At 37.8% G+C, this 26,000-nt stretch overlaps 1 pseudogene; it reads right to left on the reverse strand.

Moving 5' to 3' along the window:
• Positions 1–1,461: 1,461 nt before the first annotated feature.
• LOC113780319 lies at positions 1,462–12,162 on the reverse strand (annotated as a pseudogene).
• Positions 12,163–26,000: the final 13,838 nt, after the last annotated feature.

Raw genomic sequence — 26,000 nt, forward strand, 5'->3', positions numbered from 1 at the left:
ATTAAATGGTGGACGGATTGGTGTTAAGCGAAGCACTACTAGATTGGTTACTTGACTTGAAGGTTGATGGAGTGTCAACTAATACTTGATCAAGCTCTGGTGAAGCAACGGGAAATTGGCTCCTGAGAGCCATCTGTATCCTTATACTTTGATTGTTATTCGTAGTGTTCTTGTTTCTTTTAGAAAAGAATTTTACACTCGCTCATTTTGAGATTTGCTACTTGAAGTGTTATTGCTCACTTTTATGGACTGGTTATGCTCACTATTTTGCTACGTTGAGACTTGTACTTTTAAATAATGGTCAACTTGCTATTTGGAACCTCACTGGGCTTTTAGCTCATTCCACACCATTTGTTTTCCTTACAGGGGATACAAACGAGGTGTGAGATTGGTACAGGCTAGTATAGTCTAGTTTTTTAAAAATTTTGCGGTTGTACTCGCACTAGTCGCTCAATTAGGGTTGAATCTATTGAAAACTTAAATCTTTTGTTATATTTGGGATTGTATGGATGTTTAAGATAGAAATGAATGTATTTGTATGTTCCAAACTTGGGAACTCTTATTTCTTTTATTCTTGAGGTTACACCCTATTTTCCTGACGTGAGTGAGTGAGTCCTGGTGAGAGGTGGGCAGGCGGTCCGCTAAACCCTGGGGTACGCCCTAGGGGGAGGTAGGGTCGTCACAAGTAATGTTTATCAAACATGTGATTTTGAACTTAATCAAATTTAACATCATTGTAAGCGAGGAATTAAATGTCACCGATTCAATGGATGTTTAAAGGTGAGTCATTTCCATAATATAGCTCAAAGAACAAATAAAAAAAAAGGAATCCATAGCCAAGTCGACCATGGCCTTGGCTTTATAGAGCAACGATGCAATTCATTACATTGGAAAAATGTATATCGCACCACTAAACCCAAATTCTAATAAAAATGGGCCAATGAATTTCTTCAAAATGTTATTCACTCATATTAGCATTGGTAAAAATAATGAAGGCTTATATGGTATACAAATTTTATAAATCTTATGATGGATATAATGAATCCTCAGTTCATACCATATCTAAAAAGGTTAAAATATTTTTTGAAGTACATATAATTTCACAAACTCATGTAACCTACAAAATTCAAAATTATTTATGTCAGAAATATTTACTATTGTTAATTAATCATGTTTATTTATTTTGTTTTACCTAAATAATGGAGTTAGTGGAATTAGTGGAGTAACTAGTGGAATTAGTAGAGTAACTAGTAGAGTTAGTGGAGTTAGTGAGATAGTTAGTGGAGTTGTTTTGAACTCTATAAATAGAGCAATTTCATGTTATGAGTTAAGTAAGTTTTACAAAGAAATAAACTCTTGTTCTTTGCTTCTCTTATTATTTTTCTCAATAATTATAACAGTGGCATCAGAGCTAGGCTCATGAGTGAAAACAAAAGTGAGTTGTGAGAATTGTGTTGGTAACTACGATGGCCAACGACAATTTTGTGCAGCCAGCAATTCCTCGCTTTGATGATCACTATGATCATTAGAACATGCTAATGGAGAACTTCTTGAGATCCAAGGAATATTGGCAGGTTGTCGAATCTGAAGTAGTAGAGCCAACAGCCGGAGTAGTATTGTCAGAGGTACAGAAAATGGAGTTGGAAGCATTGAAACTGAAAGATCTTAAAGCCAAAAATTATCTTTTTCAATCCATTGATCGAGCCATTTTGGAGACAATTCTTAGGAAAGATACCTCCAAACAGATTTGGGAGTCCATGAAGAAAAAGTATCAACAAAATGCAAAGGCAAAATGGGTGTAGCTTCAAACTCTTTGGACCGAATTTGAGACTTTATGCATGAAGTCAAGCGAATCGGTCCCAGATTATTTTGCAAGAATGATGGCAATCGCTAACAAGATGAGACTCCATGGAGAGAATTTGGAGGACGTCACCATTATCGAGAAGATTCTTCGATCGATGACAACAAAATTTAATTTTGTTGTATGCTGTATAGAGGAATCAAAAGATATTGATGCAATTTCAATTGATGAGTTGTAGAGTTCTTTGTTGGTTCATGAGCAAAAAATTAACTAGTAAGAGAAAGAGGAGAAAACATTGAAGGTTTCAACAGAAAATCACTCAACGTGGAGAGGAGGCAGAGGCAATGGCAGAGGTAGAGGAAACAATAATCGTGGCAACCAACAACAACAATACAAGTACCAAGAAAATCAATTTCAAGGAAGAAGAAGAGGACGAGGAGGCTATCCATCAACAACTCATAGGCCAAAGTCAGCAGACAAGTCCACTATTGAATGCTACAAATGTCATAGGTATGGCCATTATCAGTCCGAATGTCGAAGTAATTTGAATAGACAAAATGGAGAAATGACTAATTTTGCAGAAAAAGAAGAAGAAGTGTCTCTTTTTATGGTGTATCACATGAGTGAAAAAATTCAACAAAATATGTGGTATTTAGACACCAGTTTCAGCAATCACATGTGTGGAGATAAGAAGGCATTCTCTGAGTTGAACGAGTCATTCCATAATACTGTTAAATTTGGTGATAACTCTACAATTTCCGTTATGGGAAAATGAAGGGTAACTATCCAAACTAAAGGAAATTCTTCTACTCACACTATCACTGATGTCCTTTTTGTTCAAAACTTAAAGACAAATTTGCTTAGTGTGGGTCAATTGTTAGAAAAAAGGTATGAGATTTCTATCAAAGATGGTGTATGTCAGGTTCGAGATGCAAAGTTAGGCTTAATTGCTCAAGTTAAGATGACAAAAAATTGTATGTTCCCACTCTATTTGCAGAACTTGACTCATTCACATTTTTCAGCAAAATTGAAAGATGTGACACGGTTATGGCATTTTCGTTATGAACACCTAAATTTTGGTGAATTGAAAACTTTGCAGCAGAAAAATATGGCGGCTGGTCTACCTCAAATCACAATTCTTTCAGAAGTTTGTGAAGAGTGTCTTGTTAGCAAACAACATCGGGATATCTTCCCAAAAAGAAAATCGTGGAGAGCAAAAAACATTTTGAAGCTGGTTCACTCTGATTTATGTGGACCTATAAATCCGTTATCTAATGACGAAAAACGTTATTTTATCACGTTTACTGATGATTATAGTCGAAAAACTTGGGTTTATTTTTTGCAAAAAAAATCTGAAGCATTTTCAGTTTTTAAAAATTTCATGACTCTTGTCAAAAAAAAAGCAGGCAAGTCCATAAAATTTTTTCACAGTGAACGTGGTGGAGAATATAACTCATAAGAATTTATAAATTTTTGTGAAGAGCATGAAATTCAAAAGTAGCTTATAGCAACTTATACGCCACAGTAGAATGGTGTATCAGAAAGGAAGAATTGTACAATATTGAACATGGTGAGGAGCATCTTAACAAGAAGTGGTGTTATAAAAAGTTTTTGGCTTGAAGCTGTCAACTAGAGCATTCATATATTGAACAGAAGTCCCACACTTGCTGTTAAAAATATGATGCCTGAGGAAGCATGAAGCGGACGAAAACCAACCGTGGATCATTTCAGAATTTTTGGATACATTGCCTATGCTCATATTCCAGAGCAAAAGAGGACAAGCTAGATAATAAGGGAGAGAAATGCATTTTCTTGGTGTTAGTGATCAGTCAAAAGCCTATAAGTTTTATAATTCTATCATTGAGAAAATTGTAATCAGTCGGGATGTAATTTTTTATTGTGAAAATTTTTAGCCATGGAACAGCAATATTGTTAAACAACAAATACCTGCTGATTTTGATGGAATTGATGAAGAGAATTGTGAGGACTCGAAAATTTTCTTATTTATCGAATATTACAAGTTTACTTAAATATTTATTTACTCATTTTCTTCGAATTATTTATTTCGACCATTTAAAATCCATTTATATGGAACAATGCCTCTTTTATATATTTAAAGCGTTTTGTTGGAAAATTCACTTTTCAAAAAATTCGTTTAGTTCGGAACCACGAGTGCACGTCTTTCGAGGCTATACTTGAATCGGGAGTGTATTAATATTGGAGAGTTAAGAATGATCAATGGTAGATTAAGAAAGATTAATTGAGAAATTAATACTCGACTCATGTGAGGACTCGCAAAATTTACTTATTTAAATTTCCTATTTCTAGCTTATTTAATTATTTATTTGGCCATTTACTCCGAATATTATTTTCTAAACTCTTTAGACTAATTACATGGGTCTAAAACTTAATTATATTTTTAAAGTGACTCGTTTCAAAATTTAAATTTTGGAAGCTCGTTAAGTGAGAATAGTGAATACGCATTTGGAAACAATAGCCGATCTGAGAGTACAATGAACTTGGAAAATTGGAGACATGTACATTAGTCTTAAAATAGGCATATTTATGTTTAAGTGTTCAATTATTAGTTAGATATACTATCGTTATAAGAATTTCTTGGAAGTTTCACTTTATCGCGCTTAAATCGGAAGTACGCGTTTTTACGCGCGCGATTAATTGAGGGACTTAAAGCCATTATTTTTATACTATTAAGAGTGAATAATAATAGTACGTATAGAAGTGCATTAGAGGTTTAGTGCACTAGTGAAACAAACCCGAGAGGAATCGAGCATGAAGCGTGCGTGTACGCGCACTATCCTTAGTTGACCTTTGGAGCATTTTGGGCCACACATTATTAAACTTCTCATGGGTGCATCACACTAGATCAAAACCCTTCAATTCATCATCTAAAGTGGCATGCAACACTCTCATTTTCTTGCTCTAAGATAGCCGTGCACCTCAAGAAGAAAACCCACCAAAGTTCTTCATTTTTCCTTCATCGAATCTTCACTAATCCTCCACCAAATCACACCAAAATTTCACCATACATAGCTAATCACTTGGAGACTACACTAAGCTAATAAAAAGGGGCTGTTTTCACGGTTTTCTTGGCCAAGGAGGGACCGAAAATTTCTGTTTTGCACACCAAGTGAAGTACGTAACGATCAAACCTTGAAAACTTGGTTTATGGAAGTTCTAGTGCTCATATATACTCATGCATGTTAGTGGGTAGCATTATTTTGAGGAAAATTTGGTTGTGTGGGCTCTATGAACTCCCACCTTGGATATATGGACTGATTTGTGATGTTTTGATGGTAATAATGTTTATTTAGTACTTAAACTAATGGATTAATGTTGGGTTGTTGATAGAAACTCAAGGATGGTGCAATGACCAAAAGTGACCATTTTGCCCCTACTTTGTTCGAGCACTTTCGTGCGAAATTTTGAGGTTCTAATGGCTTGTTTATGTTGTTTACATGTTATATTGAGTGTGTAAAAAGTTTCATTGAAAAATAACTTGATTTGATCACCCAAATGTTGGATTTACGAAAGCCTAGAAATCTGGAAACTATTCCCTTATTCACCCAGGCAGTGTTTTTGTTTCGGCTATATCTTTTTACTCCAATGTTAAAATCAAGTGCTGTTTACGGCACTGGAAACTAGACATTCCCAGATTTCAGTTGGTATAAAATGCATGTCCTGGTTCCACTTGAGCAAGCCAAACCACTCGTTTGAAATTCGCTGTCCTGTTTCGTTGCTTCCTGGAAGGCAGCATATGAGCTATAACTGGATGCTCACAAATGATCTGGTTATGGACAGATTTTGAAAATGGTTTCTTCTAGAAAATATAGCCTTATGAGTCTATTTTCTAACGCCACCAACCACGCTCAATTCCGAGTTGAATTGAGTGATTTATGATCAAAATTCGAATCTGGTCTTGTGAAGGAATACCATGCGTTTGGACAGATTTGAAACTAACAATGATTTGGGACTTGTTATCCGAAGCTTCTTGGTGTAAATCACCCATCAAATGAACCTTGGACATATTTTAGATATTACCTACTGGAATGGACCATGTTTGAGATGTTTCTTGGCCAAATGTTTGAAAACGGCAAAATGGAAATTCAAAGGCAGTTTAGCCTTAGAATATCTTGTGATTTCAACGGTCTCGATTAACCGATTTTCCATACATATTTTCCAATAAAATTTGGCAGCGAAATGGCCCTCATATGGTAGTTTATCCATACCAAATTTGGTGCCGTTCCGAGTCCGATTCGATACCTAACCAAAGTCCCAAAGTTTGAAACGTAAATCTGGAATTTTGCTTAACGGTTTCGATTTTTCACCAACTTTGAACTGTCGTATATTGGTACTCGAAACTCCGATTCTTGATCCGCTTATTTTGTTTCAAACTTGGCTTGCAACTCTAATTGAGTTCGAAATATCATAGGCTAGTTCACATTGTGTGAAATTTACCGAATTTTCAAAGTTGGCCAAAATCAACCCCGAAACTGTTTTACGAGTCCAAAACAGCAATTTTGATCCGATTTTGGAATACCTTCCGGATGGAATCATGGAAAAATGTCTTCTAGGAACTTTTAGTACTTTGGAAGAGATTTCCAACGGTACCAATTTTTCCAAATTTGGACCTATATAGTGCAAGATACGATTTTTCTAAGATTGACACACAAAGCTGAAATTTGCCAATTTCTTAGAAAATGAAATTTTGGAAACTTGACTTCTTTCTTATATCGATTGAGTTTTTTGAACTCGATTTCATGGGAAATGCTAGTCTCTCTCTCTTCAGATTTTAAAGCTTCACTCTTGAACTTCTAGTTGAGAGAACTGAAGCTTTCTTTTAAGATTTTGACTTAGTCTAAATGAGTGCGCATCCTTTCTTGGTAAATGCATGATTTTGAGTGAAGTAATTATTGTTTGTTCAGGCGCTCAAGGGGACCTTCAAGAGGATCTCACGGGAGACGCTTAAAACAATTGCTTGTACTTGTTTCGTGAACCACTTGGTGAGTGTTTCATATAGGAGTACGTAATTTGAATAAGTCTATGGCATGCTTATCCCATAGTCTGATACGAACGTCGCCAACCTTGTGACGAAACCCGTAAAAGATTAGCTTCAGGATCGACAAGAGGACACCAAGTTTGGAGCGGATGACCTCAACCCGTTAATCACGTGGTTAACGAACCTTGGTATAATGGTAGAAGACGCCACAACCTAGTGCGATTCTTGATTGATAAGTCACGAACACCTAGAGAACTTCTAAGGTATTCAAGAAGCCTTGGAGAAACCAAGAAAACTCTCAAAATCTGATTTATTGATTGAATGCCTAAAACCATTAGAAGTGTGAGCTATTTATAGCCTTACATAGAGATGAAAAACTAAATAATGTGAAACTAGTCTAGAATTGTGGGCTTGACTAAGACTAAGAATTGTAGGCTTGACTATTTCCATAAGACTAAGGATTGTGGGCTTGACCGGACCTTATGAGGTCATCCCTTAGGTAAATAACCTTATGAGGTCATTCCTTAGGTAAATAACCTTATGAGGTCATCCCTTAGGTAAATAAAGCAAGGCTATGGACCATTAAGCCCTTATTACAATGACTTTAACTAAAACAGCAAATGTGACTAGAGAAGTGTCACACATGGTTCTCTTTGACGTGCACTACATGGATGGCCTTCATTTCTTCATGCTCAAGTCCCTCAATGACCTTGGGGACAATTTCTTGGCCTTGTATCTCACGAACAAGCCCTTGGAGTTCCTCCCTCATCTTTTTAGCTCGTGCTCGAGTCACGGGTCCTAGGGGAACTCGAATAGTTCGCAATGGTGTCTCTTGGTTCGTATCATTCCCCTCCTCTTCAAAAGGATTTGTCCTCAAATCAGTTTCATCGTCTGCAAGAAAAGGAGATAGATCAGAGACATTGAATGTAGCGCTCATATTGTACTCACCGGGTAGGTCCAGTTTGTAAGCATTGTCATTGATGCGTTTGATGACTTGAAATGGCCCATCTCCTCGGGGAAATAATTTATTGCGCCTTTGGACTGGGAATCTTTTCTTGCGTAGATGTAACCACACCCAGTCACCAGGTTCAAACACAACGCGTTGGCGTCCCTTGTTAACCCGTTGAGCAACTTGGTCCATCCTTCGCTCAATGTTTAGGCGTACCTGCTCGTGTAATTTCTTGACAAAATCTGCTCGTTTAGAACCATCCATGTTAATGTGCTCAGAAGAAGGTAAAGATGATAAGTCTAGTGGTGTTAAAGGGTTAAAACCATAGACTATTTCAAATGGTGAAAAATGAGTAGAACTATGCACCGTGCGATTGTATGCAAACTCAACGTGGGGTAAACACTCTTCCCAGGTTCTAATATTTTTTTTAATGATGGCACGCAAGAGTGTAGATAGTGTATGATTGACAACCTCAGTTTGGCCATCAGTTTGTGGGTGACTAGTAGTAGAAAATAGTAATTTGGTACCCAATTTTCCCCACAAAGTTTTCCAAAAGTAACTCAAAAATTTGACATCCCTATCAGAGACAATTGTCCTAGGCATGCCATGCAATCTAATGATTTCTTTGAAAAACAAATCAGCAATGTGCGATGCATCATCTGTTTTGTGACATGGTATAAAATGTGCCATTTTTGAAAATCTGTCAACAACAACAAAGATGCTATCATTTCCCCTCTTTGACCTAGGCAACCCTAAAATAAAATCCATGGAAATATCGGTCCAAGGTTCCTTAGGTACTGGTAAAGGACTATAAAGGCCATAGGGTTGAAGTTTAGACTTAGCTTTGTGGCAAGTGATGCATTTAGCCACCATTCGTTCCACATCTCGCTTCATCCTTGGCCAATGGAAGTGCTCTTGAAGGATAGTTAAGGTTTTAGCCACGCCAAAGTGTCCCATCAAGCCACCTCCGTGTGCTTCCCTAACAAGTAAAGAGCGAATAGAGCAGTTAGGTATACACAGTCGATTGAGGTAGAAAAGAAATCCATCAAGGATGTAGAATTTACCTTGAGTTGCTGAACCACAAGTGTCATAAATACCTGAGAAATCTGGGTCATTGGTGTATAACTCTTTAACTAATTCAAATCCTAACAACCTTGCATCAAGTTCAGTGAGCAAGGAGTACCGGCGTGATAATGCATCAGCAACAACATTAGTTTTTCCCACTTTGTACTTAATCACATAAGGGAAGGTTTCAATAAATGCAATCCACCTAACATGACGCTTATTCAACTTGTGTTGTGATTTAATGTGCTTAAGCGACTCATGGTCAGTGTGTATGACAAATTCCCTTGGTCTCAAGTAATGTTGCCAAGTTTCTAAAGCACGGATTAATGAGTACAACTCCTTATCATAAGTGGAGTAGTTCAAAGCTGCCCCATTGAGTTTTTCACTAAAGTATGCAATTGGTTTGCCCTCTTGCATTAAGACAGCTCCAATACCCACCCCAGATGCATCACACTCTATTTCAAACATCTTGTCAAAGCATGGTAATGCAAGTAGTGGTGCGTGTGTGAGTTGATGTTTAAGTATTTGGAAAGCACGTTCTTGAGCATCACCCTACACAAATGGCTCATTTTTCTTAATTACAGCAGTTACAGGTGCAGCAATGGTACTAAAATCTTTAACAAATCGTCTATAAAAACTAGCAAGACCATGGAAGCTGCGTACCTCACCCACTGTGCTTGGAGTAGGCCATTCTCGAATTGCTTTAACCTTCTCCTCATCCACTTTGATTCCCTGTTTACTCACAACAAAGCCTAGGAAGACAAGTTGATCAGTACAAAAGGAGCATTTCTTAAGGTTGGCATAGAGCTTTTCCCTTCGAAGTACATCAAGAACATGCTTCACATGTTCAACATGCTCATCTAGGCTCCTACTATAAATCAGGATGTCGTCAAAATACACAACTACAAATTTTCCAATGAATGGACGAAGTACATGGTTCATCAACCTCATGAACGTACTAGGTGCATTAGTTAGTCCAAATGGCATAACTAACCACTCGTACAAGCCATGTTTGGTTTTAAAGGCCGTTTTCCATTCATCCCCCTCTTTCATCCTAATTTGATGATAACCGCTTTTTAGATCAATTTTAGTGAAAATCACAGCACCATATAGCTCATCTAACATATCATCAAGTCTAGGAATAGGGTGACGATATTTTACCGTTATTGCATTAACGGCCCTACAGTCAGTGCACATTCGCCAACTTCCATCCTTTTTAGGCACCAAGATGACGGGAACCGCACATGGGCTCAAGCTTTCTCGTGCCCATCCCTTTGTTAGAAGCTCTTCGATTTGGCGTTGGAGCTCCTTTGTCTCATCTGGTCCCATTTTGTAAGCTGGTCTGTTAGGAAGTGGGGCACCTGGAACCAAGTCAATTTGATGCTCAATTCCCCTTATTGGTGGTAGTCCATTTGGAATCTCATCGGGGAAGACATCCTCATATTCCTGCAAAAGAGAGACAATACTAGATGGTAGAGTGTTAGTAAGATCACTTGTGACAACCAACACCTCTTTGCACAAAAGTACAAAGATGGGTGTATTAACACTCAAAGCTTTTCTTACTATATTGGCTTTTATCAATAGATTTTGCCTTTTTTCTCTCTTTTCAATTTTGGCCGGCTCACCATATGTCTTTTTCCTCTCAATTTTCTCGGCCTTATCATTTTCTGTTGAGCTCTCGGCTTTTTCTATTTTTTTCTTCTCATTCTCAAGCTCATTCTCCTTGATCAGGCTTTCTTGATCTTCATGAACTTGGATAGGAGTGAGTGGCACAAGCACAATCCTCTTCTCGCCTTGCTTGAAGGAGTATTTATTGGTAATGCCATCGAATGTAACTCCCTTGTCGAATTGCCATGGCCTCCCCAATAGTATGTGACATGCTTGCATAGGGACCACGTCGCATAACACCACGTCCTCATACTTTCCAATTCGGAAAGGTACTTGGACTTGCTTGGTCACACGAACATCCCCACTATCGTTCAACCATTGCAAACGATAAGGTGTTGGATGTCGTAGAGTGGGTAGTGCTAGTTTCTCCACCATCAAGGCACTAGCGACGTTAGCACAACTACCTCCATCTATGATCAAACTACATACCTTGCCTTTGATATAGCAACGGGTGTAGAAAATGTTCTCTCTTTGTGCATGGTCGGCGGCTTTCACTTGGGTTGCTAAGGCTCGTCTGACAACGAGTCCAACTCGTTCATTGACGGGCAATGCTTCCTCTTCTTCCTCAAGGGATGGCAACTCCTCCTTCTCATCTTCATCATCGGTGAGAAACTCACCATTGGGTAAGATGATCATAGTGCGTTGGTTCGGGCATTGGCTAGCAATATGCCCTCGGCCTTGGCATTTGAAGCATCTAGTATCTCGATTTCGCCCCATGCTCGACTCAATGGCAGTTTTTGGTATTGCCTTAGACTCCCACTTAGTCATATCCGGCCTCGGTCTTGAAGGGGTGGAATTATTCGGCCCTTTATCCTCTTTCTTTGGTGGTGTAGTTCGGGGATAAGAGGGTGAAAAGTTGTAGTAACTCCGAGTCGAACCCCTCCTCTTAATCCTCCTTTCAATCTTGATGGCCTTCTCCACCAAGTCCCCAAGTTCCACATAGTGGTGTAACTCCACTTGATCAGCGATTTCGGGCCTTAATCCGTTCAAGAAGCGTGCCATTGTTGCTTCTCGATCCTCCATGATGTCTGCCCGTAGCATGAGTATTTCCATTTCCTTGTGATAGTCCTCGACACTTCGTGCTCCTTGGTTGAGGGTTTGAAGCTTTTGATACAAGTCACGGTAGTAGTGACTTGGCACGAAACGCTTCCTCATTAGTCGTCTTAGCTCCGTCCAAGTTTGTATGGTAGGTTCACGACTCCTCCTTCGACTAGTGGAGAGTTGATCCCACCATACAACGGCGTAGTCGGTGAATTCGATCACTGCCAACTTGACCTTTTGCTCCTCCGAGTAAGTATTGCAGTCGAAGACAAGTTCAATCCGCTTCTCCCACTCTAAGTAGGCATCGGGGTCTGATCGTCCTTGGAAGGGTGGAATTTTCATCTTTATGCCCGGAATGTGGTCATTTGAAGGCCTAGCGTCACGCTTAGACCTACTTTGCTTATGCTCATAGTTGTTGTCTGAGTTAGAGTCGCTAGACTCATGTGCATAAGCCTTTCCACGGCTGCCTTTGGAGCTTCCATGAGACAACTCTAAGCTGTCAATGCGTTGGTGCATCAGTTCAAGTTTTTGGTCCATCATGCGTCCCAATTCGCCTTTGATTGCTTCTGTGAAAAGTTTAAGATCAAAAGCTTGGGAGCTTGCTCCCCCCTCGTTAGCCATGGTGAAGTATAGGGTAAAAAAAATAACAATGGAAAGAAGCAAAGTTTATCTCGCACACTTCCTCACGTGTTTACTCTCGCTCTCGTGTTTGAACACTCTAATGAACTCACCAAGGTGTTTTCAAGGCTCCTCGGTCAACTACTCGAAGAAGTTAGAACTCCTTTAGTATGGATCGACTTACCAACCAGGGTCACAAGATTGTAGCACTTTGAACGAAAAAAAGAACAAAAGATGAAGGGACTGACCACGACTCAATGAATGACTCAAAGTTGAATTTTAAGAATCCTAGACAAAACTCTACCCAAAACTGGAATTTTGAGCTGCTGGTTGCTGCATTTCTGGTCAGTGTTTTGGTAGGTAAATGGACACTTAGAGGATTCAGAATGACACTTAAAACTGACCTAATGATGCACGAAAATTTCCAGAATTAATGATTGGACAGAAATTCCCCAACGGTTGCAAAGATAGAATCCGAATGGAAAAGGAATTTGTGTTGCGGTGGGACTGTTTTGGAAACCCAAGGCTGACTTTTCTTCCTTGATCCTTTGGAACAAGGATTAGTCTTTCTTTTTGCTGGTTCCCACGAATTCTAAGGTCAAGATCAAGATGGTCAGCTTTTAGGAGGGCATTTATCACAATCAATGGTCAAATTTGGAAGCTTTCAAGAGTCAAATTTCGTGGCTTAGGAAGGCTGGTTTTCAAGAGTCAAATTTCATGGCTGAATGTTCTTCTTCTTATCAATGGTTAATTCTGGAGGCTTTCAAGAATTTTGTAAGGTCAGCCAGCTATATTATTTTTTTTTTGTATGTAAACAACAAGAACACAAGGTAACAACTAGATAGGACTCTAGAACCCTTGCTACAAACTGATTTTTTTTTTTCGGATGAACAGTAACCTCGGATGATCAAATAGAACAAAAGACTGGAATTAAATGGATATAACAGGATAGAAACAAGACACAAACACAAACAAAGAATCAAGAATAAGACACCAAAAAAAAGGCTGGACCAAACAAGGCTAACCACAGCAATTAACAACAACTAGACGCAAGTTTATGATGCGACAAATCTGGAAAAATAACGCAAGAACACGATGCAACAAATCTGGAAATTGCGGATAGCAAACTTAGAACACGAAAACAGAATTTTGGACAACTTGACTCGAAAGGAAATAAATAAAGGGATATAACGTGATACCTCTTAACTAGCTCTGATTACCAACTGATACGAACGTCGCCAACCTTGTGACGAAACCCGTAAAAGATTAGCTTCAGGATCGACAAGAGGACACCAAGTTTGGAGCGGATGACCTCAACCCATTAATCACGTGGTTAACGAACCTTGGTATAATGGTAGAAGACGCCACAACCTAGTGCAATTCTAGATTGATAAGTCACGAACACCTAGAGAACTTCTAAGGTATTCAAGAAGCCTTGGAGAAACCAAGAAAACTCTCAAAATCTGATTTATTGATTGAATGCCTAAAACCATTAGAAGTGTGAGCTATTTATAGCCTTACATAGAGATGAAAAACTAAATAATGTGAAACTAGTCTAAGAATTGTGGGCTTGACCGGACCTTATGAGGTCATCCCTTAGGTAAATAACCTTATGAGGTCATTCCTTAGGTAAATAAACTTATGAGGTCATCCCTTAGGTAAATAAAGCAAGGCTATGGACCATTAAGCCCTTATTACAATGACTTTAACTAAAACAGCAAATGTGACTAGAGAAGTGTCACGCATGGTTCTCTTTGACGTGCACTACATGGATGGCCTTCATTTCTTCATGCTCAAGTCCCTCAATGACCTTGGGGACAATTTCTTGGCCTTGTATCTCACGAACAAGCCCTTGGAGTTCCTCCCTCATCTTTTTAGCTCGTGCTCGAGTCACGGGTCCTAGGGGAACTCGAATAGTTCGCAATGGTGTCTCTTGGTTCGTATCATAGTCATTAAGTGTTAAGTGCTACATGTTAAGTATTTACCACACTCATGCATATCTAAGTAAAGTATACTTGAATTACTAGATATGAAATGCTTGAAAAGCATATTTACGTGACTACTTGAATTATTCGACATGAAATACATGAATTGCATATTCATGTGATGTGTTTAAATGATTAATTATGCTATGGCTGCATAAGTCGGCTGGAGTGAACCTCCTCGACTCTTAAGTGGTAAAGTGAGAAACGGCCAATGGCGGCCTATTAAAATGACTAATGTCTACCAATTAACCGTGATTACTGCCGTTAACCGTCAACCAATAACCGTTTACCGTAATTACTTATCGTTTTTCTATCTACTTGATTACCGTAAATTACATGTTCACATGAAATTATCAACTATTGCTTACGTGTTTATGTGTTAATTGTTGCTTGTAATTGCTCAAATGAAATTGTTCACCATTTTAAGGCGAGTGTATATTTTATCTCACTCGACCTACCAAAAGAATAAATTTTTACTGTTCGCCAAGTTATTTGATTGTTTGTGCATGTTGTAAGCTCTAAGCTGAACTTGGGCCCTGCTCTTGGTTACTGACCTACTCGAGTCAGAACTGGATTCGGTCGGGTAGGTTGGAATCTTGGGCCACCGTTTCGGTATACTCAAGTACTACCACTAGAGGGATAAGGCGATGGCCAGACAGTACCATGGGGACCGGAAGTTATAAGGTGCAGTTGACCGAAATAGTTTCAATGGAACACCGTATCCTTCAATGTGTGTTTATTTTACATAATGATAACCGTTTCATGCAAATGTGCTATACCTGTGATATGTTCAAATTACTCGTAGAATGATAATTGTCTCATGTTCATATGTTAACATGCAACCCTGAACCATACATGCGGTATGCTCAATTACTTGATTTATTAGAACTGTCAGAGTGTCTTGGAACCTCACTGGACTGTGTAGCTCATTCCACGATTTTGTTTTCCTTAATAGGGTTCGAGACCAAGAGTGCTCGTGAATTGCACTAGATTGCTTTCTTTTGAAGATTTTAAGTTGTATTACAGCAGATAGCTGTAGTATATATTCTTTTGGGTTGTATTAAGTTTGAGAGCTGATTAATTGTAAGTGTGAGATATTTTGGAGTACTTTTATTATGTATTGAAGTTATTTGAAGTATTATTGAAGTATTTCGAGCTTTTGAATTGTGGATTGTAGTGAGTCCTGACGAGAGTTGGGCAGGCGTCCCGCGGATATCCTTTGGTTCGCCTTAGGGAGAAGTGGGGGCGTCACAGTTGGTATCAGAGCTTAGATTTCAGATCTTTGTAGTGTATCCTAAGTTTAAAAGTTTAGGATGCCGGACTGTGGGACTGGTTTGAAAATTAAGTGGCTACTTGTAGGGATAAAAATCAGAGTAGCTTCGTGCGGTCTTTGCACAGAGTGAGCTTGGGCCAAGTGGTGATATGATCCTAATTACGTGAATATATATAAAGGACTAAGTACTCTTCTTGTGCGTAAGTGGTAAGCGTAAAACTTTTATCATGATACTTGAGGTAGATAGAGATGTACGTCAGATAGGAATCTTAAACTTTATTGATTTGCACTTGGGAGCGTACGGCCTGAGTTATAAATTCTCTTAGTTTTGGATTCTTGTATGTGACAGCCCCACCTCCCCCTAAGGCGAACCAAAGGGTTCGGCGGACCGCCTGCCCAACTCTCGCCAGGACTACGGAGTCGATTACACAAACCCAATATAGTACGCGCGATAGGACCCAAAGAAAATGAACAATCGGAGACTACTAAGGTGAGAACATGCCTACCACACCATAAACTCATAGTCTCAACGGAATACATTTAATAGATAAGGTTAAACACTTATACATACATGTACATTGGAGTCTTGAACAATTTAACATACAGTTCAATCCGAGATACTCGTACTACACAAAATACAATTAGGGTTTCCAACCATTGAGGAGCAATACAAAATATCTAAACTAGCTCAACTCATACTTCCAAGTCACAGTTCCAAGGAGTGGTTCCCTGTAAGGAAAATAAAGGTAACAGGAAAGGGTGAGCTTTCGCTCAATGAGGTACCAAACATATAGGGGTAAAATCATGGCCTTTCACGTTTAACCAATCAGATACATATATCAGATATAAAGGAGAATAGATTAGACACAATGATTCAAAGGGAAGGATACAGGTGGTTCTCAAGAACCAAATTTCCATCTGCAGTACTTGATCCGAACCCGTTGACTCTCCGTCAACGTAAATAGAACCAACATATCCGTAGACCCCACTTTACACCAATTTACCGTCCACCAAACATACCCCTACCGGGCCCGAACGCTGAACAGAACAGAAGTGGTAATACTCGAGTATACCGGAATCAAGGGTCTCAATACCCAAAGATCCCTAGAACAGACTACTGTGGATCGTTATCTAATCGACCAGGCCCTTGCCGGCTCGACTCGAGTAACTTCGCCACAGGATTTGAGCTCAGAGGTCACAGAAAGGTCGTTGGATACAAGCTTCCAAATGACGTCAGAACAGATACAGATACGAATACCGATACAGATAACAGATTCAGATTCGCACCAAAAATTGGCATATGAACAGACAAGAGAACGAGTGTGATAAAGTACACCCTCGTCTCAAACAAAATAAACAGATAGTTCAGTCATTCATATCACAGATTGCATGTACAGAAACCGAGTTATACAACAAGTGAGGGGAGTGGTACACTCACTTATTAAGGCAAAATAATGTCCCGAATATCTTTCCGGGTAACACTCTCAATCACCGATGAACCCTAAGGTTAATCAAGAGAAAATATTACAGTTCCTCCAACAAGAGTCAGGTGAATTGAAGACAATTCAAATACCACTAGTACAAACTATAAATGTGATTTTGGAAGTGAAAAGAGTACATTTAAACCGAAGGACATGAGTAAAATATTTGGAAAACTTATGCTTGCTCGAAAAACTTTGAAATATCCATTTGAGTCGAAGAAAGGAAGAAAATGTATTTCTATTAGTCGTAAATGTTATTTTTCCAAGTGTACAAGTTTTCGCCAGATTCGAACTTATATACTTCGAGAAGAGAGGACGCAAATATCCTAGATGGTTTATATGGTACTCACTCTCAAATCGTTACCTAATCCTCGAGTGTAAATTTGGGCAGCACGCCCTTTGTATTTATCTATTTTCCAGCCATTTATGGTTTCATTATTTTTCTCAATCAATCCCAAAGTCATACACAATATAAATTCATCATACCAGCCGTTCAATAGGCTCAAAGTCATTCAAGTACAAGATTTAACCAGGAAAATGATCGGAAATAAACTTCAAACTATGAGACCAAAAAGGCAGATTCACCGCTACTTAGCGTATCGGACCTAACTGAAACCATGCTTATTGGATTGAAGTACAAGTTATACCGTTTCGAAGCTAAGACAGAGGGCTATAACTTTGATGAAGACTACTTAGTTCAGTTCTCACCCTAACTAGGTCAAGTTTACCAAAACAACCTCAGATTTTCCAGTTCGAAGTTTACTGTGGCAGTCCTGATTCATTCAGTCATATCTCAGCACATACAACTCCAATTCAAGTGATTCTAAAGCCATTTGAAATCTAAGATACAAGGATATAATTCTTAAGAAGACATCAACACCCAAATCAGTAGTATTCCCAGTCAAAATAACCAATTATAGAAGCTGATTATCAGTTTCGGATAGAAACAGGGCATCAGGGGTATTTCCATCTTTTCACAGGGTATGTTGCTCCGATTGAGTTGAAATTTTGTAAAAAAACTCTAAAATATCATTCTCTACAACTTTTATGTTTTAACCCAAGGCTAATTCGACCTCTAACTAGGGGAAACAGTACCGGGCAGAATGGGTTCAATTGCAACCCTAATTTCTGAAATTTCCTTTCAAAACGGAAATTTTCCGCAAATAGTCTCAATTTATACCCTAAGGCTTCATTCTAAACCATTCCCAACCATCATCCATGGCCACACAATATTAATCATATGAAAACAGAAAAATCATGAATACATATAAAATTTCACCAATCTCAACCAAAATCATGAAATCTTCCACTAAAACATCTCTTTAGCCATCACAAGTCACTAATTTAACATAATCAAGAACAAAGAAAGGATTGCTAGACATGATACCTTGAAATATCAAGAAAGGTGATGGCTTAGTCCTTTGCCCTCTCTAATCACTCCACCACTACCTTCAATCTTCCTAAGCAAGTGACTTTTATGGAGGAAAGTCAAGATCAAACGGTTGGTTTGTTGGATTGAGCAAGGTTAGAGCAAGAAATTGGAGAGCTTTTCTTTTCTTTTCTTCCTTATGAGGGCCGGCCACTATAAGCTTGAAATGAAGTTGATTTTGGGTCAATTTTGGTTACATTGGTTAAATTGGTAAAGTAGTGAATAGTGGTCAAAGGTAAAATTTAACCACCAAGTGACACTTGTCACTACCATTAAAGCATATCTATCCTTTTGTCTCTCCACCTCTCATCCATTGAGTAACCTCTAATTATCTCTTAACACCTGCTAAAATAAACCCGGTATCCAACACTTAACCTAAATGGCTGAATTTTTCTGAACTTTCCGCACTAACGGGTCCCACATCCGGTATACGCTCTTAATTTCTCAAAAACTAACCGATACTAGAAAAATCATCTAAAAACTATATTTACACATAAAAATTATCTGGAAAAATTTTCCTAATAAAGAAAATGCAGAAAAGCATGCAATTAAACAAAATGAAGTTTAGAAAATAAAAAAATTCACGGGTCCTAACATTGTACTTGAGTACGAAATACTTTTCCTGAGAGAATACTTGTGACTTAGGAAGGGAGATAATCTCGTGTATTACGATGTGATTAGAAATCATGAGTGGTTTTGAGATAAGTTCTGATGGCAAAGGTCAGAGTACGGAGGTTTTTTTTATTGGACTTGAGATCTCCATTTGTGGGGAATAAGAACGGGTTAATGTTTTGTGAGAGCAAGTGTAAGAGGTCAATGGACGTCTAATTCGGGTAGTAATAGAAGTGAGACATCGGATGGAGAATATTTTAATCAAGTGTGGGACGATATTGACTGGAGAGAAGTGGAATATAGTTGAGCTTGAAATGAGACACTTTTGCATTTCTTTTGGTTTGACTCAATACCCTAGCCGGTATAAGAATTTCATCTTGAATTTAGTAAGGAAAGATCGTATTCGTTGGAAGTTTTAGACTAAGGACTTAAAAAGTGGCTTAGGTTTTGGATGGAATTTGGAATTTATAATTATTCAAATAATGTGGCTTGGTATCATGGATCCTTCTAGTTTTCCCCTAACTAGGCTTATGATTTTCTCCTTTTGTTCCTGCCTGTGATAGTAGGGGTGGTGCATGCCGTGAGGTCTTTTGTAATTTGCTTGCATGTACTTTTGTTTTTGTGGCGCTTAATTGTCTATGACCTATCTTTGACATACTTGGCTTGTTTGTGATATTTCAACTTGTACTATGACTTTTGATATATTCAAAGAATCATGCTTTAATTTTAAATATATTTGTAACTTGTATATGCATCTTGAACCCCCGTAAGAATAAAAAATCGAGCAAAGCTTAGGCTCGGATCTTTCCTTAAGAATAATAGTGAATATTTGCTGTGAATTGGAGAGTAAAAATGACAAAGCTTTATGTACCATTAGAGTTAGCTCTTCCATTAGAAGTGAAAGGTGATAAAGGCGTTGGATCGAAGTTTATGCATATATGAACTTGCATGTTTATTTATCTTTCTTAAAAGTGTTTTCGAAAATATACGTCTACTCAAATGCAGCTCTTAACTTAAAACTTTGAGAGAATTTTTGAAATATCCTCCCTGTATATGTTATTTTATTATAAATGTGTTTTAGTATCCACGCATTGAGTTGCATGATTGATCTTCTTAAAACTATTTGAAGAATTCTTAAACGTATTGATGATTGTGGTAAAAATATTATTTGAAATTTCTGATTAAGAAAATTTAGTTTCGGGCCTTAAAGAAAAGTTTGTATCTTTAACTCTAGTTTTAAAATTTTGAATTACATTTTGCCACATACATATCCAAAATACATTAAAACCCTCGATTTTATCTCGCATGCTATGATTGACTCGATTTGGACAAATTAAGTCCGAAAATTTTGGTAAGTTTAATCTTCTACTGACAATATATCACTCTATTCGAGTTTTGAACTACTAGATTGAATCTTTTGGAGTTTTAATTGACCCTGGAGCCAATTATTCTTGTGTAAACCCTAGTTTCATGAATGGTATAAGTAAAGTGAGATCACTTGTTCTACAACTTGGAAGCAAAACGCCTATTGGGAAACTAAAGTTGATTGCTAATTGGATGAATAGAAATTGTGAGATATGGGTTGGAAAGTGTAAGTTGTTGATCGATTTGATAAGTATAACTCTTAAGGAATATGATATTGTCCTAGGTGTGAATTTCAAGGAGGAAATTCCTTTTAAGGAATGGAGGATGTGAGGACCCGAAAATTTTCTTATTTATCGAATATTACAAGGTTACTTAAATATTTATTTACTCATTTTCTCCGAATTATTTATTTCGACCATTTAAAATCCATTTATATGGAACAACGCCTCTTTTATATTTTTAAAGCGTTTTGTTGGAAAATTCACTTTTTGAAAAATTCGTCTAGTTCGAAACCACGAGTGCACGTCTTTCGAGACTATACATGAATCGGGAGTGTATTAATATTGGAGAGTTAAGTATGACCAATGGTAGATTAAGAAAGATTAATTGAGGAATTAATACTCGACTCATGTGAGGACTCGCAAAATTTACTTATTTAAATTTCCTATTTCTAGCTTATTTAATTATTTACTTGGTCATTTACTCCGAATATTATTTTCTAAGCTCTTTAGACCTAATTACATGGGTCTATAACTTAATTATATTTTTAAAGTGGCTAGTTTCAAAATTTAATTTTTGGAAGCTCATTAAGTGAGAATAGTGAATACGCGTTTGGAGACAATAGCCGATCTGAGAGTACAATGAGCTTGAAAAATTGGAGACATGTATATTAGTCTTAAAATAGGCATATTTATGTTTAAGTGTTCAATTATTAGTTAGTTATACTATCGTTATAAGAATTTCTTGAAAATTTCACTATATCGCGCTTAAATCGGATGTACGCGTTTTTACGCGCGCGATTAATTGAGGGACTTAAGGCCATTATTTTTAAACTACTATTAATAGTGAATAACAATAGTATGTATACAAGTGCATTAGAGATTTAGTGCACTAGTGAAATAAACCCGAGAGGAATCGAGCACGGAGCGCGCGTGTACGCGCACTATCCTTAGTTGACTTTTGGAGCATTATGGGCCACAAAATATTAAACTTCTCATGGGTGCATCATACTAGATCAAAACCCTTCAATTCATCATCTAAAGTGACGTGCAACACTCTCATTTTCTTGCTCTAAGACAGCCGTGCACCTCAAGAAGAAAACCCACCAAAGTTCTTCATTTTTCCTTCATCGAAATCTTCACTACATCCTCCACCAAATCACACCAAATTTCACCATGGCATTTGCTAATCACTTGGAGACTACACTAAGCTAGGAAAAGAGCTTGCTTTTCACGGTTTTCTTGGCCAAGGAGAGGATTGAAAATTTCTGTTTTGCACACCAAGTGAAGTAGGTAACGATCAAACCTTGAAAACTTGGTTTATGGAAGTTCTAGTGCTCATATATACTCATGCATGTTAGTGGGTAGCATTATTTTGAGGAAAATTTGGTTGTGTGGGCTCTATGAACTCCCACCTTGGATATATGGACTTATTTTTTATGTTTTGATGGTAATAATGTTTATTTAGTGCTTAAACTAGTGGATTAATGTTGGGTTGTTGATAGAAACTCAAGGATGGTGCAATGACCAAAAGTGACCATTTTGCCCCTGCTTTGTTCTAGCACTTTGGTGCGAAATTTTGAGGTTCTAATGGCTTTTTTATGTTGTTTACATGTTATATTGAGTGTGTAAAAAGTTTCATTGAAAAATAACTTGATTTGGTCACCCAAATGTTGGATTTACGAAAGCTTAGAAATCTGGAAAATATTCCCGTATTCACCCCGGCAGTGTTTTTGTTTCGGCTATAACTCATCGCTCCGATGTCGGAATCGAGTGCCGTTTGTGGCACTGGAAACTAGACATTCCCAGATTTTATTTGGTATAAAATTCATATTCTGGTTCCACTCAAGTGAGACAAACCATTCGTTTGAAAATTTCTGTCCTGTTTCATTTGTCACAGGGAGGCAGATTATGAACTGTGATTTGATGCTCACGTATGAGCTGGTTATGGACAGATTTTGAAAATGGTTTATTCTGAGAAAATGTATCCTTATGAATCTATTTTCCAACGCCACCAACCACGCTCAATTCCGAGATGAATTGAGTGATTTATGATAAAAATTCGAAACTGATTTTGTGAAGGAAAACCATGCATTTGGACAGATTTGAAACTAACGATGCTTTGGGACTTGTTATCCGAAACTTCTTGGTGTAAATCACCTATCAAATGTACCTTGGGAATATTTTAGACATTATCTACTGGAATGGACCATATTTGAGATGTTCTTGGCCGAATGTTTGAAAACGGCAAAACGAAAGTTCAAAGGCAGCTTAGCCTTAGAACTTCTTGTGATTTCAACGGTCTCGTTAACTAATTTTTCGTACATATTTTTCTATGAAATTTGGCAAGGGAGTGGCCCTTATATGGTAGTATATTCATACTAAATTTGGTGCCTTTCCGAGTCCGTTTCGTTGCTCAACTAAACTTCCAAAGTTCATGATTTGAGTTGGAAAACCCTTGATTAACAAGGAAATTTTAGTAACTTTGAGCTACCATATCTTGGTGCTCAAAACTCCGAATCTTGTTCCGTTTATTTTGTTTTAAACTTAGATTGCAACTCTAATGGAGTTCCAAATTTCAGAGGTTAGTTCGGATCAAGTGAATTTTGCCAAATTTTCAAAGTTGGCCAAAAACCAACCTAAATCTGTCTTCAATGCCCCAGTACAGCAACTTTGAGCTAAATTTTGGATATCTTCCGTTTGGAATCATGGAAAATTGTCTTATAAAAACTTTTAGTACTTTCTAAGAGGTTTCCAACGGTACCAAGTTTTCCAATTCTGGACTTATAGAGAATGAGATACAATTTTTCAAATTATGGGTGACAAATCTGAAATTTCCGAACTTAAAGGAAATTGAGGGTTGCGAACTCTCTATTTTCCTTCGATATTGCTAAATCGTTTTACACTTGATTTCAAAATGAAAATCAGATTTCACTTGTGTTTTAAAACCCCATTTTTGAGTCTCGATTTACGAGTAATTAAGGCTCATTTTCGTGAAATTTTCTTAGATTGTACAAGTGTGCAATCTTCCTCGATAATTAGGGATTTTAAGCGATAGTGTGTAATAGACAATTACTATTTGCTCAGGTGCTCAAGGAGACCTTCAAGAGGATCTCGAGGGGAACACCTAAAGGCTCGTTTATGCACTTACTCCCTTGTTTCGATTGGTGAGTGTCAAGTGCATGAATTTGTTGCTAAGTGATTAACCGTTTTTTATCCGTTATACGAATTTGAACTTTGTGAGACGAATGTGTACTTTACCGCACTCGTTCTCCTTCAAATGAAATTATATTCGTATTTGGCTATGTGAATTCATATTCGACTTGTACTTAGTAATGTGGATATGATTCGTATATGTGATTCCTATTTGGAATCGTCGATTTGAGCGTTGCTCATCGACTTATATTCGTATTCGTATTCATATTCGGGGGACGCCCAAACTCGTTGGCTAACTTTGCGAATCGAGCCAGCATGGACTTGGTCGATAAGCTTAGCAAACCATGAGATATTCGTAGAGCATGATCTATTGGAGAGATCTTGCTCGGCATTACTCGTGCAGTACTGCCATGATATACTCGAGTATTATCAAATAATTTGATGAGCGGGCCTGGTAAGGGGGTGTAACGGTGACGGGATTCGAAGTAAAGTGGTGTATCTACGGATTTGATACTTATGTGGTTGACGGAGTGTCAACATGAGATGTGATCAAGACTTCGACTGGACTACGTGGAATTTAGCTCCTGAGAGCTGCAGTATCCTTGAATTGTTTCTGTTTATTTTTTTTTTCCTATTCGAAATGTGAATTATTCGAACTTATAGCTTTACTTACTATGTAATTTGTGGCTACTTGGATTACATGTTTGCATGTGTGTTTCTTGGCCTCACTGAGTATTGGCTCATCCCATTAGTTTGTTTTCCTTAACAGGAACCCGATTGGAGGGAGTTAAGCAAATGCCGACTTGAGGCACTTTTGTATTAGTGTTGTAATTGTAATCGACTAGACATTTTGGAGGTTGTATATTTTGGGAAAAATGATTGTAAATTTGAAATTATGATGTAAGACTGGATATTTATGTATGGAAATGATTTCGTACCTTTATTCTGACTTTCATTGTTAGTATTAGACTAGGTTTGAATTGGATTTGTCTCGAGTCCTGGCGAGAGCTAGGTAGGCGTCCTGCGGATACCCTTGGGTTCGCCCTTGGGAGAAGTGGGAGCGTCACAGTTGGTATCAGAGCTTAGGCTTCAGATCTTTATAGTGTATCCTAGGCTTAAAAGTTTAGGATGCCGGATTGTGGGACTGGTTTGAAAGTTAAGCGGCTACTTGTAGGGATAAAAATCAGAGTAGTTTCGCGTGGTTTTTGCACAGAGTGAGCTTGGGCCAAGTGGTGAAATGGTCCCAATTACGTGAATATATATAAAGGACAAAGTACTCTTCTTGTGCGGAAGCGGTAAGCGTAAAACCTTTATCATGATACTTGAGGTAGATAGAGATATACGTCAGGTAGGAATCTTAAACTTTATTGATTTGCACTTGGGAGCGTACGGCCTGAGTTGTAAATTCTCTTAGTTTTGGATTCTTGTACTTGAGTACTAAATACTTTTCCTGAGGGAATACTTGTGACTTAGGAAGGGATATAATCTCGTGTATTACGATGTGAATAGAAATCATGAGTGGTTTTGAGATAAGTTCTGATGGCAAAGGTCAGAGCACGAAGGATTTTTGTATTGGACTTGAGATCTCCATTTGTGGGGAATAAGAACGGGTTAATGTTTTGTGAGAGCAAGTGTAAGAGGTCAACGGGCGTCTAGTTCGGGTAGTAAAAGAAGTGAGACATCGGATGGAGAATATTTTAATCAAATGTGGGACGATATTGACCAGAGAGAAGTGGAATGTAGTTGAGATTGAAATGAGACACTTTTGCATTTCTTTTGGTTTGACTCAATACCCTAGCCGGTATAAGAATTTCATCTTGAATTTAGTAAGGAAAGCTCGTATTCGTTGGAAGTTTTAGACTAAGGACTTAAAAAGTGGCTTAGATTTTGGATGGAATTTGGAATTTATAATTATTCAAATAATGTGGCTTGGTATCATGGATCCTTCTAGTTTTCCCCTAACTAGGCTTATGATTTTCTCCTTTTGTTACTGCCTATGATAGTAGGGGTGGTGAATACCGTGAGGTCTTTTGTAATTTGCTTGCATGTACTTTTATTTTTGTGGCACTTAATTGTCCATGACCTATCTTTGACATACTTGGCTTGTTTGTGATCTCTCAACTTGTACTATGACTTTTGATATATTCAAAGAATCATGATTTAATTTTAAATGTATTTGTAACTTGTATATGCATCTTGAACCCACGTAAGAATCAGAAATCGAGCAAAGCTTAGGCTCAGATCTTTCCTTAAGAATAAGAGTGAATATTTGCTGTGAATTGGAGAGTAAAAATGACAAAGCTTTATGTACCATTAGAGTTA

This window comes from Coffea eugenioides, chromosome 8, assembly GCF_003713205.1.
Source record: "Coffea eugenioides isolate CCC68of chromosome 8, Ceug_1.0, whole genome shotgun sequence".
NCBI lineage: Eukaryota > Viridiplantae > Streptophyta > Magnoliopsida > Gentianales > Rubiaceae > Coffea > Coffea eugenioides.